Source organism: Bubalus bubalis, chromosome X (genome assembly GCF_019923935.1).
Source record: "Bubalus bubalis isolate 160015118507 breed Murrah chromosome X, NDDB_SH_1, whole genome shotgun sequence".
Taxonomy (NCBI): domain Eukaryota; kingdom Metazoa; phylum Chordata; class Mammalia; order Artiodactyla; family Bovidae; genus Bubalus; species Bubalus bubalis.
In genome coordinates, this window is record NC_059181.1 from 122,572,634 (window position 1) to 122,588,499 (window position 15,866).

Genomic DNA, 15,866 nt, shown 5'->3' on the forward strand with positions numbered 1-15,866 from the left:
AGATAACTCTGCCTGGCAAGGATCTCATTCAAAATTGTTGGAGAAATCAAAAACTTTTCAAACAAGCAAAACTTAAGAGAATTCAGTACCACCAAAGCAGCTCTACAACAAATGTTACAGGGACTATATACTCAGGAAATACAAGAGAAGAAAAAGATCTACAGAAACAAACCCCAAACAATTAAGACAATGGTGTTAGGAATATATCAATAATTATTTTAAGTGCAAACGGATTAATTACTCCAACCAGAAGACACAGACTAGCTGAATGGATACAAAAACAAGACTCATGTATATGCTGTCTACAAGAAACCCATTTCAGACCTAAAGACACATATAGACCGAAAGTGAGAGGATGCAAAAATATATTCCATGCAAATGGAAAGCAAAAGAAAGCTGGGGTAGCAATCCTCATATCAGACAAAGTAGACCTTAAGATAAAGAATATTACAAGAGATAAGGAAGGACAGTACATAATGATCAAGGGATCAATCCAACAGGAAGACATGACAAATGTAAATATCTATGCACCCAACATAAGAGCACCTCAATACATAAGATAAGCACTAACAGACAGAAAAGGAGAATTTGACAGTAACGCAATAATAGTAGGAGACTAACACTCCACTCACACCAATGGACAGATCATCAAAACAGAAAATTAATAACAAAACACAAGTCTTAAATGATACATTAGATGAAATGGGTCTTATTGATATCTTCAGGACATTCCATCCAAATGCAGAAGAATACACCTTTTTCTCAAGTGCACATGGAACATTCTCCAGGATTTGACCACATCTCGGGTCACAAATGAAACCTCAGTAAATTTAAGAAAATGGAAATTCTATCAAGCATCTTTTCTGACCACGCTATGAGATGAGATGAGGTTTTTTTCACAAGAAAAAAACTGTAAGAATCACAAACAGATGGAGATTGAACAACACGTTTCTAAATAACCAACAGGTTACTGAAGAAATCAAAAGGGAAATCAAAACATTTCAGAAACAAATGACAATGAAAACACAGCAACTCAAAATGGGATGCAGCAAAAGCAGTTCTAAGAGGGAAATTGATAGCAATACAATCCTACCAAAAGAAACAAGAAAAACATCGAATAGACAACCTAACTTTACACCTAAAACAACTGGAAAAAGAACAAAAAAAACTGAAAATTAGTAGAAGGAAAGAAATTAAAGATCCGAGCAGAAATAAATGAAAAAGAAACAATAATAAAGATTAATAAAATGAAAAGCTGGTTCTTTGAGAAGATCAACAAAATTGACAAGCCCTTAGCCAGACTCATCAAGAAAAAAAGAGAGAAGAATCAAATCAACAATCTTAGAAATGAAGAAGGAGAGGTTACAACAGACAATGCAGAAATACAAAGGAGTATAAGAGACTATTACAAACAACTATATGGCAATAAAATGGATAAACTGGAAGAAAAGGACAGATTCTTAGAAAAGTTCAATCTTCCATGACTGAACCAGGAAGAAAGAGAAATTATGAACAGCCCAATTACCAGCACTGAAATTGAAAATGTGATCAAAAATCTCCCAAAAAAACAAAAGCCCAGGACCTGATGGCTTCACAGGAGAACTCTATCAAACATTTAGAGAAGAGCTAATGCCTATCTTTCTAAAACTCTTTCAAAAAATTGCAGAGAAAGGAACACTTCCAAACTCATTCTATGAGGCTACCATCACCCTGATACCAAAAGCAGACAAAGACAACACCAAAAAAGAAAACTACAGGCCAATAACACTGATGAACATAGATTCGAAAATCCTCAACAAAATTTTAGCAAACAGAATTCAATAACACATTAAAAAGCTCATACACCATGATCAAGTTGGGTTTATTCCAGGGATGCAAGGATTCATCAATATAGACAAATCAATCAATGTGATATGCCATATTAACCAATGGAAAGATAGAAACCGTATAATCTCAATAGATGCAGAAAAAGCCTTTGACAAAATTCAGCACCCTTTTATGATTAAAACTCTTCCAAAAAATGGGCATAGAACGAACCTACCTCAACATAGTAAAGGTCATATATGATAAAAGTATAGTAAACACTATTCTCAATGGTGAAAAACTGAAAACATTCCCCCGAAGCTCAGGAACAAGACAAGGGGGTCCACTTTCACCACTATTCAACATAGTTTTGAAAGCCCTAGCTACAGCAATTAGAGAAGAAAAAGAAATAAAAGGAATCCAGATGGAAAAGAAGAAATAAAGCTCTCACTGTTTGCAGATGACATGATAATGTACATAGAAAACCCAAAAGATACTACCAGAAAACTAATAGACCTAATCAGTGAATTTGGCAAAGTTGCAGGATACAAATTCAATACTCAGAAATCACTTGCATTTCTATATACTAACAACAAAAAATCATAAATAGAAATTAAGGAATCAATCCCATTCACCATTGCAACAGAAAGAATTAAGTATCTAGGAATAAACTACCTAAGGAAGCAAAAGAACTGTACAAAGAAAATTATAAGACACTGCTGAAAGAAATCAAAGACGATATAAACAGATGGAAGGATATTCCATGTTCCTGGGAAGGAGGAATCAATATTGTGAAAATGACTATACTACCAAATGCAATCTATAGATTCAGTGTGATCCCTATCAAATGACCAATGGAACTTTTCACAGAACTAGAACAAAATATTGCACCATTCGTATGGAAACACATAAGGACACTGAATAGCCAAAGCAATACTGACAAAGAAGAACAGAACTGGAGGCATCAACTTTCCTGATTTCAAATTATACTACAAAGCTGCAGTGATCGAGACAGTATGTTACTGGTAGAAAAACAGAAATATAGACCTATGGAACAAGATAGAAATCCCAGAAATAAACCCATGCACCTATGGGTACCTTATTTCTGACAGAGGAGGCAAGAATATACAATGGCAGAGACAGCCTCTTCAAAGAATGGTGCTGGGAAAACTGAACAGCTACATGTAAAAGAATGAAATTAGAACACTTCCTAACAGCACACACAAAGATAAACTCAAAATGGATTAAAGACCTAAATGTAAGACCAGAAACTATAAAACTCTTAGCCGAAAACATAGGCAGAACACTCGATGACATAAATCACAGCCAGATCCTCTATGACCCACCTCCTAGAGTAATGGAAATAAAAACAAAAGTAAACAAGTGGGACCTGATTAAACTTAAAAGCCTTTGCACAGCAAAGAGTACTATGAGCAAAGTGAAAAGACAACCTTCAGAATGGGAGAAAATAATAGCAAATGAAACAACAGACACAGGATTAATTTCCAAAATATACAAGTAGTGCATACAACTCAATACCAGAAAAATAAACAACCCAATCAAAACATGGGGAAAAGAGAGAAACAGACATTTCTCCAAAGAAGACATACAGATGGCTAATAAACACATGAAAAGATATTCAACATTGCTCATTATTAGAGAAATGCAAATCAAAACTACAATGAGGTATCACCTCATACTGGTCAGAATGGCCATCATCAAAAAGTCTACAAACAGTGAATGCTGGAGAGCATGTGGAGAAAAGGGAATGCTCTTGCACTGTTGGCAGGAATGTAAATTGATACAGCCACTATGGCTGACGGTATGGAGATTCCTTTAAAACTAGGAATAAAACTGCCATATGACCCAGCAGTCCCACTCCTAGGCATATACCCTGAGGAAACCAAAACTGAAAAAGATGCATGTATCCCATTGTCCACTGCAGCACTCTTTACAATAGCTAGAACATGGAAGCAACCTAGATGTCCATCGACAGATGAATGGATAAAGAAGTTGTCGCACATATACACAATGGAATATTACTCAGCCATAAAAAGGAACACATTTGAGTCAGCTCTGATGAGGTGGATGAACCTAGACCCTATTACACAGAGTGAAGTAAGTCAGAAAGAGGAAGAGAAATATCGTATACTGACACATATATACAGAATCTAGAAAAATGATACTGAAAAATTTATTTGCAGGGCAGCATGGAGAAACAGACATGGAGAATAGACTGATGGGTGTGGGAGGAGGGGAGGATAGGGTGAGATGTATGAGAGTAACACAGAAACTTACATTACCATATGTAGATAGCCAACAGGAATTTGCTGTTGTCTCAGGAAACTCAAACAGGGGCTCTGTATCAACCTAGAGGGGTGGGATGTGGCGGGAGATGGGAGGGAGTTTCTAAAGGGAGGGGATATATGTATACCTATGGCTGATTCATGTTGAAGTTTGATAGAAAATGACAAAATCTGTAAAGCCGCTGCTGCTGCTAGGTCGCTTCAGTCGTGTCCGACTCTGTGCGACCCCATAGACGGCAGCCCACCAAGCTCCCCTGTCCCTGGGATTCTCCAGGCAAGAACACTGGAGTGGGTTGCCATTTCCTTCTCCAATGCATGAAAGTGAAAAGTGAAAGTGAAGTCGCTCAGTCGTCTCCAACACTTAGCGACCCCATGGACTGCAGCCTACCAGGCTCCTCCATCCGTGGGATTTTCCAGGCAAGAGTATTAGAGTGGGGTGCCATTGCCTTCTCCGTCTGTAAAGCAATTATCCTTTAATTAAAAAAAAAAATTACAATGAGATCTAAAAAAAAAAAAAAAAACCATATTCAACTTGTAACAGATTTATTGGTAACGATGATAGACAGAATCCCGGAAAGGTGCTCCATCTTTCTGGCTACTGTTTTAAAAGAATGGGGTATGGCATTGAAACACGTAAAATATCATGTATGAAACGAGTTGCCAGTCCAGGTTCCATGCACGATACTGGATGCTTGGGGCTGGTGTACTGGGACGACCCAGAGGGATGGTATGGGGAGGGAGGAGGGAGGAGGGTTCAGGATGGGGAACACATGTATACCTGTGGCGGATTCATTTAGATATTTGGCAAAACTAATACAATTATGTAAAGTTTAAAAATAAAATAAAATTAAAAAAAAATTAAAAAAAATAAAAATAAAAGAATGCGGTAGTGTTTAGAAGCATGGACTCTTATGATAATTGGCAAGATCAGAATCCTGATCTGCTACCAACTAGCTATGTGACATTAAGCTCCCTGTGAGCTTCACTTCTCTCACTTTGAAATGGGAAAAATAGAGACTTCCCTGGCGGTCCATTGGTTAAGACTCTGCACTGGCATCGGGAGGGGCCTAGGTTCAAACCCTAGTCAAGCAACTAGATCCCACATGCTGCAACTAAGAGTTGGCATGCCACAGTGAAAAGATCCCGCATCCCGAGAAGATCAAAGATCCTGAGTGCTGCAACTAAGACCCATGGAGCTAACATAAGTAACAAAAAAATTTAATGGGAAAAATAACAGCATCTACATCGCAAAGCTAGTGTGAGAATTAAAGGTCAGTTCTCATTTGTACTTTTAAGTTGATTGGGGTTTAATTTACATACAACAAGATTTACCTATTTTAAATTTATCATTCAATTATTTTTAGTAAATTTACGGAGTTGTCCATTTATTACAATCTAGTCATTCCCATCATCTCTAAAAGATCCGTGGTGCCCATCTGCAGTCCCCTTTTCTACCTCCAGTCCACAATAAAAAATGAGCTAATATTTCTAAATCACTTAGGATAGTGCCTGTCATCTACCAAGAGATGTATGTTACATAAATAAGAAATGTCTGAACAGGAGGAAGAAATACAATGCAAACCATGAAACCAAATGTCTTATTTGCTGCTAAGTCACTTCAGTCGTGTCTGACTCTGTGTGAACCCATGGACGGCAACCCACCAGGCTCCCCTGTCCCTAGGATTCTCCAGGCAAGAACACTGGAGCGGGTTGCCATTTCCTTCTCCAGTGCATGAAAGTGAATGGTGAAAAGTGAAAGTGAAGTCGCTCAGTCATGTCTGACCCTCAGCGACTCCATGGACTGCAGCCTACCAGGCTCCTCCATCCATGGGATTTTCCAGGCAAGAGTACTGGAGTGGGGTGCCATTGCCTTCTCTGCTCTTATTTGCTGGCATAAAAAAAAATAAATTTGGGTTGCATTTTAATCAGAACAAACTTAATACTGCATATAAAGATACTGCAGCTTATTTCTGATTAGTATCTAATTTAGTTTTCCCTTATATGCCTCTTTGAAAGCACAGTCCTGGTTTGCATAGTAAATCTGGAGGCCTGAGCAATTAACTGAATTACTTTGAGAAGGGGAAAGAAAAGGAAAAAAAAAAAAATCTGTGTAACGCAGATGAAAAGCCAGCAAGAGTTTTCACTTTTGACTTCTCCTGCTACTGTTACCTCACATTATGGTTATATGGGCTCCCCTGGTAGCTCAGCCAGGAAAAAGTCCTCCTGCAATGCGGGAAACCTGGGTTCAATCCCTCAGTTGGGAAGATCCCCTGGAGGAGGAAATGGCAACCCACTCCAGCATTCTTGCCTGGAGAATCCCAGGGACAGAGGAGCCTGTTGGGCTACAGTCCATGTGGTCCCAGAGTCAGACACGCCTGAGCAACTAAGCAAAGCACATAGTTATACAGTGTTTATTCAAAGCTCACTAATATCCATTATCTCATTTTACACCTTCAACAACCCTGCAAGATAACTGCTTTCAATTTCTTCTTCTTCTATTTTTTAATCCTAGCAATGATGATTTGTACTGAGAGGCAAGCATCTGAATAAAACCAATAAGCACATGACAAGGGACGCCAGCCAGCCAGCCTGCCTGGACATCTTCTGGCTTCACAAGACACCTATTTTCAACGGGTATTTGGATAAACGGACTCAATCATAATTTGGGCCAGAAATGACTGGATATTTTCATAAAAGTATGAAAAAAAACCTGTTTTTAAACACAAAAATAACAGAGAAGGAGAATAAAGAACAAATTGTTAACAGTCCAACTCTCATTTTAAGGATGAGTCTCAGTGATTTCTTGAGGTCACACTAGGTCTGCCACCCAAGTTTCCTGACTGCTCACTGGGGGCTTTTCTATTGTACTAAGCTTCATCTGTCTAGTTAATTTTTGTGTAATTTCTTTGCAACGATACTGACTAAATTCTAACTTTTCATTTTTACCTTGAAACACTGAGTGAAAAATGATATGGTATCTAATACTGTTAGGGAAACTTCCATAGCAGTATTTCCTTCAAGAAGTGCCTGATGGAAAATGTTTGCTTCAGCTGTTGTAGAACCTGAGATTAAAACAAAAAAAGGAAATTAAAACTGTATGACACAGGGATTCACATAACAGTTTTGAATGATTTTCTCTCCCAAAGACTCAGAGAGACAAGCAAAAAGACACCAGGCTCTCAGTACCTGCAGACTTAATGAGTTTTGCTGTATTTACTCCTTAATCAAATACCATCTGGGTTAATCAATTCTGAAATTTTTTACTTCAGCTCTGTATCAACAGCTCTGTAACAAATAAATAGGTGCCAACTTCTTCGTACACAAGATGTGAGTGATGATCTAGGTATGTACCTAAGAAATAACATGGGAGGCATTTTAGGCTGTGCTCTAATTATATGGGCAAAAATGAGAAATCATAGAAAAGCAGCTATGTTATGTACAGGGGTTCCCTATGGCCTGATGTTTTCAATGATGCCAAAGGTGTGAGGCTTGTTTCTAAATCAGAAGGAAAACAAAGCATCTGGGCCAACTGAAAGACACAGCTTCAATACATTGTTATAAGAGACAAAGAGCAAAGCTGAAGGCTGTACCATTCCCATTTTTTTTTTTTGAAAGGTCCTGAGTCTAGTAGCTCAGCATCCATCTGCTCAAGACATTTGTGTTTATGATTAGTCCTCATGGCAGAGCAGTTCTGCTGGCTTCCTCTTATGCAACCTCTAAAGGACTGTCTGGTAATGAACATTGACTCACTCTTTGACTTTTTATTAAGATTTGCTTTCAGAGAATACTTTCATGTATATAACCCTCTAGCTTCCTATTGAACTTGTTAATATTTCAACCTGTGTGAAATACGTCTTTGTCAGAATAGTATTTACAGTGCTCTGACCTCTGCAGACAGCTCAGCATGGGCAATCACTTAATAATCACTGAATGAAAAATAGTCATTCTAAACAAATATTATATATACTATTTTATTCAGATTCATTATTTTCATTAAAGTATAGATAAAAGATATTGAATGTAAAATCACATAAGAATAATAGTTCAATGAGAAAATTAATCTCCTTCATATTAAACTAAGAACTCACTATTAACTAAAACTGCCAGAAACAATCCATGCATATTTGATCTTATATTCACATACGAGAAAATGACTGTACAGAAACAGAGATATGCAAATGTATCGATGTATGTAAAATGATCTCCAGCTGTACTGGTGATTTGGGTCAAATAGTATTAATGTCTCTTTCAAATGAGTACCCTACCTACATTTTGCACTTACTGTGATTAAGTGTAAATAAACTTTCCAGGCTATTAAGATGCTGAAGCCCGTCCTGCATTATTCTTGATCTGTTTCAAAGAGCTGGCATGGTTTGCGATTTTCAGGCTACTCCAAAGTGTTTTGACAGCCAGGCATTATGCACTCTAAAATAAAGGTTAAAGTTAGGAAATGAAGTACTCTAATACTGTATCTCAATGTTAGATTTTTTTAACTAATAAATGACTAGATTTCCACATAAACATTGTGCTACGCTCAGTAGCCTACCAACTATTATTTGGCTTAAATGAGACATCACTGGAAACTGTATGATGCTTACTATGTATTTAAAATAGCTTATACTACAAGAATACAAGTAAGGAATTTAGAGAAATTTCTTACTTTCCTTCCTCTCCTCAAAAATATTAGAGTAGAGTGGACAATACTCCAATAATTTTCCGTCTTTTTCTCAGGAGATAGGAAAGGCAAGAGTCAGAGAAAACGGTGAGAGGGATACTCAGAGCTCACGGGGGGGGGGGGGGCGGTAGGGAGTTAGGGGGGTGGTTTCCTGAATTTAGATGTTTAAGAATGAGGCCTATCTAATCTGTCTCTGGGCCAGAGTTAAACTTGGATCAGAACCTTTTTACTCTATAAACATGTCTATTTCCTCATTTTTATTTTGTTCTCCTTGAATTTTAGGGTTTAGTTAAAAAATTAACAACTGGGTAATACAGGGACTGAGGAAAAAGCCTTTGTCCATCCTCTACTAAACACAGAGGGCAGGTCAGCACAATCTTAGTGATTAAGATTGATGGTGGTAGTTACCATAGCAGTTCCCAACCAGTTCCCAGTGCTGGGGAGACAGTAGAAATTGTCATCTGAATTATTAGGATGTTCCAGAGACTCAGCAATAAACCCCATCCAAACTGCCTCTTTAGTTTTTCCAAGTGCTATGAAACTTATTTTAAAAAATAAAAGACATCTATTTAAGTTCCTTTAATGACTAACTCTACCTCGGAAACATATCTTATCGAAATAAGCAAGTCATCTTTTCCTTAGGGTCACACAAATGTTTCCTTAAGTATTCATTTCACTAAGACTTACACAGCAAAAACAAGAAAGAAATAATATATAATATATATCTCAATTGCTCTTGGCGATTTCTGTTTACATTAGTAACTGAAGTGGGTATCGATAGGTTGTAAACAAAAGTACAGACCTGACAACTGTCCTCACTTGATGATTTCCTGCCTTCCCCTGGATCTAGCCCTTTCTCACGAGCTTCAGAAGAGACAAGCATCTGTTCTAGGATTAGACTGGAAACTGTGCATATCAGTCTAACCATTACCTTTTGGAAAACTTTAAAAATGTATCACTTCCCATCAGGTTAATTTCAACTTTGAGTTGAGAAGCATTCAATAAATCATGGGTACCTTAAGGCTAACTCAAAAGGAAGCATCTAGGTTTTGCATGGCATGACTAAGACTGCCCTCTGTTGGAAGAGAAGAAAAAAAGAGGAAATTGCACTGCTATGGGAATTACCTTGCTATGATTCTTTTCCCCATGTATCTAAAGTGAAACAAACATACTCTAGTTAGAAAAACAGTAGCATGTTAGTGCTATATTACCATACTTGGCATTGTAACAAATGATATTTGAAAATTCATGGGTTAGGCTCTTCTATCCATGGAATTCTCCAGGCAGGAATACTGGAGTGGGTTGCCATTTCCTTCTCCAGGGGATCTTCCCGATCCAGAGATTGAACCTGGCTCTCCCGCATTACCTACTGAGCCACCAGCAAAGATCTAGCATGGGTCGCAACAGTAATCAGTTACAGAATTGCCAGTCTCCCGAGAGCCTCCGAATCTAGGAATGGACCACTAAGCACTGTTGCCTAAACGGAGGGGTGACAGGAAGGAAAGAGTGCATGGCTTTTGACTTTACGTCCAACTTGCTAACACCATGGGTATTTGCGGTTTTCAATGATTATAAAATACTGACTGTCAGGAAGAAAGATGCTAAAACTGGGTCAAATTACTTTGTTTCAAAAATAAACCAGGGGGTAAGTTCCAACTCCCTCCACCCCCACCGCCTTTTGTGACGCACTTCAGCTCAGCGGGGCTTTCCCAGAGTTCACTGCGTTTCCGGTCTCTCCAGTCTCCAGTCCGGCACAGGGTGGCTTGAAGGCGCCATCTTCCCTCCCACACGCCTTCGCTTTTCTCGGCAAAAGGAGGCTGGTGTCTCCTTCCAGCCCCCAAAATGCGCCATCCTGTCCACCCTGAGCCATCTTTGATCCATCCTCTTGCCTGCCCATTTGCCCACCCAGTGCCTGGAAGCTGCTTCACAGGTCTGTAGAAGAGTTTAAACTGTCATCCCGTCCACAGCTCTTTTTTGTTGGTGCGTGTCTCCACTGTTTCCCAATCCCAGTCAGGGAATCAAGATGGAGGTGGGGGATGGGGGTGAAGAGGACAGGGAAAGTGGGCAGAGTTCTTCCGAAGGAGATAAAACACAGATTAGCCTCTGTGATGTAGCTTCTGAAGATTTTACAAAAACCTGGCTAACATTAAAAGAGCTCCATGACGGAGAGCCACTCCAACTTCAGGGGGAAGTAACCAGTTTGAGGAAAGAGCAATTGTCAGACGAGAGCTGGACAGGCTCCATGTCCAGAATTAAAGAGTTGACGGAGCAAGGGACAGACCTGAATGACGCTACCCATGACCTGCGAGGTCAATTAAACGCTGAAGTATGCGATGGCTCTACAGTAAATGAAATGTACAGAAATACGCTACAGCAAAAATTTTATGATATCCAACAACAAAATCTGAAATTTACTGGTGAGCTCACAGCAGAAAGGAATAAACTAAGAGAAGAAAACAAGCAGCTTTCGGCTAGGCTCAAGAGGAAACAGCCACAGTCTCGCCGTTCTTCTTCTGATAGTGACGATGACTCCGTCCCTGGGTCTCAAAAGAGCGAGTCAGTTATTTCGATCGCGGACCCTCTGCCCGGACCTGAGAGGCATGTGGCTCTCAAAATGAAAACACAAATGAAAACCAAACAGATGAAAGCTCGAGGGAAAAAGAAACAGCCACACATTTCCGAGCTTCAGGTTCCATTGTACAGTCAGGATGTCTTTGAGGTGCCAGAGAGCCCTCACGAGATCTCCTCTAACAGCACTAAGACTATCACAATAAGCAGTGGCAGTCAGAAGTCATCTAGCACTGTTCCTTCAGCGTCTACACTCGGCCCTCAGACAGTGTTTGGATTTCAAGATGACTCCAGCCTTCCTGATGCCAGGCTTGGCCATCCACAAAGCAGATACATTTTCACACAGAGGACTGAGATTGATTTCCCTTGGAGCCTTTCCATTATTTCTCCAGAAGAAGAGCTACCTGCTGAAATATTATCTGAAACTTCAGAGGAAAGTATGATTGATTACACCAAAAGCATATTTTCTCCTATTACACAGAGAGACGAAAACACCACTTTACATCTATTTCCTTTAGACTATACTTCAAGCTCTAATGTGCAAAGACCATCATTTGGTGTTTTTCGCGTTTCAATGAGAGAGAGCAGTAGCCAGACACCTTGCAGAGAACAGTCCACAGCAAGGAAGGATACGAATGGAGCTACAGGTGCAGCCCATGATGCTGATAAGCCACAAGATGAGACTCGGGCTTGCACTCAGGGTCTTCAATAAAGAGAAAAGTCAAGATACAGTGAGAAAAAGGGGGGATGTAGCTATCGCTCCGTCTGTCTCTTAAGGAGACTACTTTTCTGGTCCAAGAGGACAGTCTTCCTATCAATTCAGACTATTTGACATTTGTATTCAGACTATGTAACTGATAATTCCTGACTTTGATTCTACTTCCCAGAACATAATATACAGGCAATAAAATGTTGAGCAAATGACTAAGAGTTTGAAATAGTGACTTATTGCCAGTTAATAAAATTCAGCTACAAAGAGAGAGACTTAGTTTTCAGAATCCCTTTACTTCTGTATAGAAGTGTAGAGATGATCATCTTTTTGTTGAAATGAAGCTGCTAGTGTCTGTGAGTCCGTGTTTGCCATGCTGAGTTGGTTTAGTTGTGTCCTAGTTTTTACAACACTGTGGACTGTAGCCTGCCAGGCTCCTCTGTCCGTGAGATTCTCTAGAAGAATATGGCAGTGGGTCGTCATGCCCTCCTCCTGGGGATCTTCCCATCCATCGAGTCTCTTAGACTCTTGCACTGTCAGGTGAGATCTTTATTACTGGTGCCACCTGGGAAGCCCTTATGAGTCAATAAGAAGGCGTAAAAAAAAAAAAAAAAAGAAAAAAAAAAGAAAGCCAAGAGAACACCTAAAAGGCCTGGACTGTAAGAGTTCAACCCTGAAATACTTGTGAAATACTTACTTGGCTTCACAAGGTAACTACAATACTTACACTGAGAAAGATTCAGAAGCAGATATTTTTCAGAATAAAGTGAGCATGACTTTCCAGATACCATACAGCATGACTTATATTACAAAAGAGAAGATGTGACACAGACTGTATACTAGTTATGAAAATTTGCTTTTAAAAATCAAAAAGCAAGAGCATAAGAAGGAAAAACCTCATTAACAAAGACCAACTATTTAGCAAGCAAGGGCAACATTTACAAGAGCAGGAGACCTTTTCAGGAAGCAAAGCAGTTATGGTTTTATCTGTAACAAAAAGCAGCCAGTTGCTTGTCACTGGTTATCACAGTGTGTGTGTGTGTGTGTGTGTGTGTGTGTGTGTGTGCATGTGTTTGCACGTGTGTACGTGTGCAAGTGTGTGCACATGTATAGTGAATGGAGGAGGGGAGAACTAGTCAGCAATGCATGTCCCTCTCCTTCCTTTCTTCTGTCCTCCCCCTACCACCCTCCTTACTTTCCCTGGGCCGTGGTGGTATTCAACTCCTTTTTTCTTTACGTTTTTTTTTGTTTTTTTTTGTTTTTTTTTTTTCATGTGTCCTTGGGCGTGTAGAAAAAACAAAGTTATTGAGTGGATTCATGTGCCATAAAACTCACCCTTTAAAATAAAGTACAATACATTAGTTTCTATGGTATATTTAAAAACTTGTAAAACCATCACCACAGTTTTAGAATATCTTCATCACCCTTTAAAAAAGCCCATACATAATAGCAGTCACTTCTACATTCCCCCACTTTTTAGCTTGTGGGGAGACAAAAACAATAAGTTGTGGTTGTGGGGGTTAATTTGATTCAATATCTCTTGGAGTGAAGTACCACCAGGGTTGAATATTATCTCCCTTTACATATTTCTTTCCCAAAAGATGGAAGCTTATAAAATAGCATCAATAATCTTTGCCTTTTACTCTAAATCATACATTCTAAGTGGTTGAAGGTTGTAGTTGCTTAAAACTGTTTCATTAATGTACTTTAGAATTCATATCAAGCTTTTGATGTGTTTCAATCTCTCTGGCAAGTTAACTATCAACTTATTTTGTTTTTATATCCTGCATTATTACAGAAATATTTAAAATAATATTTACTAAAAACAAAATGGAAAAGAAGTAGAATTTACTGTATTATGATTTGACTTTTGCTGTAAATAATACATTCTAAGTACTTGATTCTAGTTATTTAAAACTTTTATTAATTTACTTTAGAATTAGTTATTCATAGCTAACATTTGATGTGTTTCAAACTCTGGCAAGTTAACTGTCAACTTATTTTATGATTTTATATCCTGCATTATTAGAAAAAAATGTTTAATATTTACTAAAAACTAAATAGAAAATAAGTAACATTTAACTACTCTATTGTGCTGCTGAAAACCCAGGTGCTTTTATGTTCTTCATTGCTGTTTGCTTTTTTTTTTAAGTACTTATTTATTATTTGGCTTCATGGGGGTCTTAGGTGCAGCATGTGAGATCTGTTTCCCTGTCCAGAGATTGAACCCAGGACCTCTGCATTGCCAGTGCAGAGTCTTAGCCACAGGGACATTCCCAGGGATTTTGTTTGTTTGTTTTGTTTTCGGGGGGGGGGGGGTGTTTGTGTGTGTGTGTGTGTGTGTGTGTGTTTTTAGCAAAAGTAGAAAAAAGAAAGGGGAAGAAATTGTGTAAACAAGTGTGGTACTGGGAATGAGTTAACCTTCTGATTGTACTTCCAGAGGACATGCAGTTTACAAAAACCCTTTGCTTGTATTCTATCATATATAGTAAAGAGGAAATGGTAAATAGTAAATAATACAATTATACATCAAGGTAAAGAGAACAGAGTCTGGAAAAGAACCTGACACCATACAAAACTGGATAATGGTCCTGTGAAGATAGCAACAGCATTCCTTACTCGCAAAGAACCCTTCCTGTCTTTTTGTTTGCGTTTGATTTTGTAAATCCTGGGTCAAATAAAAGCTACAATGTTAAATATGACTTTTGGTTATTGATATTTTCTTCTGTTTACCTTAGTCATTTAATGTATTCTATGTTCTGCATGAAAAAATACTTTAGCACTTCTAAAACTATTGCCTGACCATAGAAACTAATTTTTTTGTCTTAAAAAAAAAATATCCTGTTACTAAACAGAAATTTTGATAACCTTATTTCTTTTTCCAAACCTTTGTATTGAGGGCTGATTTTCAATAGATCGAAGCGAGAGAGCTGCTCTGCTACATGCAAAACCCCAACCCAGAAGCAGGTCATCTAGGAATGGTTTAGCACCAGGTTCCCCCAGGTTCCCCACAATTGAGTGGTGCAGTGTTGGGCGAGGGGGCTGCTGCCTTTCTGGTTGTGCCCGTGTTCCAGGATGAAGATTTCTCTGTACTGGACTCGGTCCCAACACGTGGAGGGACATGCCACGCCATGCCCCAAAGGACCTGGGCAGCGGCCCCATGGTGGGGACGGTGGGCGACTGGCTATCTGAGGCCAACAGAGGCTCCCATGGCATGGCCAGAAACTAATTTTTAAATAAAATTATTTCAAAGGCTCAAACTGTATGATGGAAATAAATCTATTTTAAGTTAAAATATAGTAATATTCTAAGGTCAAAGTCTACCAGCTACTGTCCCCATGCCCAACAAAAATCAGTGAGAGAGGAATGCTAAAACTTAAATCCTAGACACCTCCCTTCCCGGATCTAGCCTATGTAGTTTGCCCATTCCACCGATTAGCCATGCGGTCACTTAGATGCAGTCAATCATAAAGGAAGTCAATCATGAATAGTCACTGCAAGGACTGATGCTAAACCTCAAACTCCAGTACTTAGGCCACCTAATGCAAAAAACTGACTCATTGGAAAAGACCCTGATGCTGGGCAAGGTTGAAGGCAGGAGTAGAAGGGGACATCAGGGGATGAGGTGGTTGGATGGCATCACCGACTCAATGGACATGAGTGTGAGCAAGCTCCAGGAGATGATGATTGACAGGGAAGCCTGGCTTGCTGCAGTCCCTTGGGTGGCAAAGAGTCAGACACAACTGAGCGACTGAACAACAACACTTCGTTGGGAAACCACCTCTCAGATCTACTCTTCCCCCAT

The 15,866-nt window shown here is 39.1% G+C and overlaps 1 protein-coding gene across 8 annotated transcripts in view; it reads right to left on the reverse strand.

Annotated features, from left to right (window-relative positions):
* The window catches only part of LOC112582053 (dedicator of cytokinesis protein 11-like), a 61,117-nt gene extending 50,829 nt beyond the window's left edge, over window positions 1-10,288 (reverse strand). For 2 of the 8 annotated variants that reach the window (XM_045164577.1, XM_045164578.1), the window contains exon 1: window positions 7,056-8,099. The gene's annotated coding sequence lies outside the window, so the exon portion shown is untranslated. Of the gene's footprint in view, window positions 1-7,055 lie in introns of all 8 variants that reach the window. The other 6 variants (XR_006640675.1, XR_006640676.1, XM_044936930.2 and 3 more) reach the window with 6 other exon arrangements.
* Window positions 10,289-15,866: the final 5,578 nt, after the last annotated feature.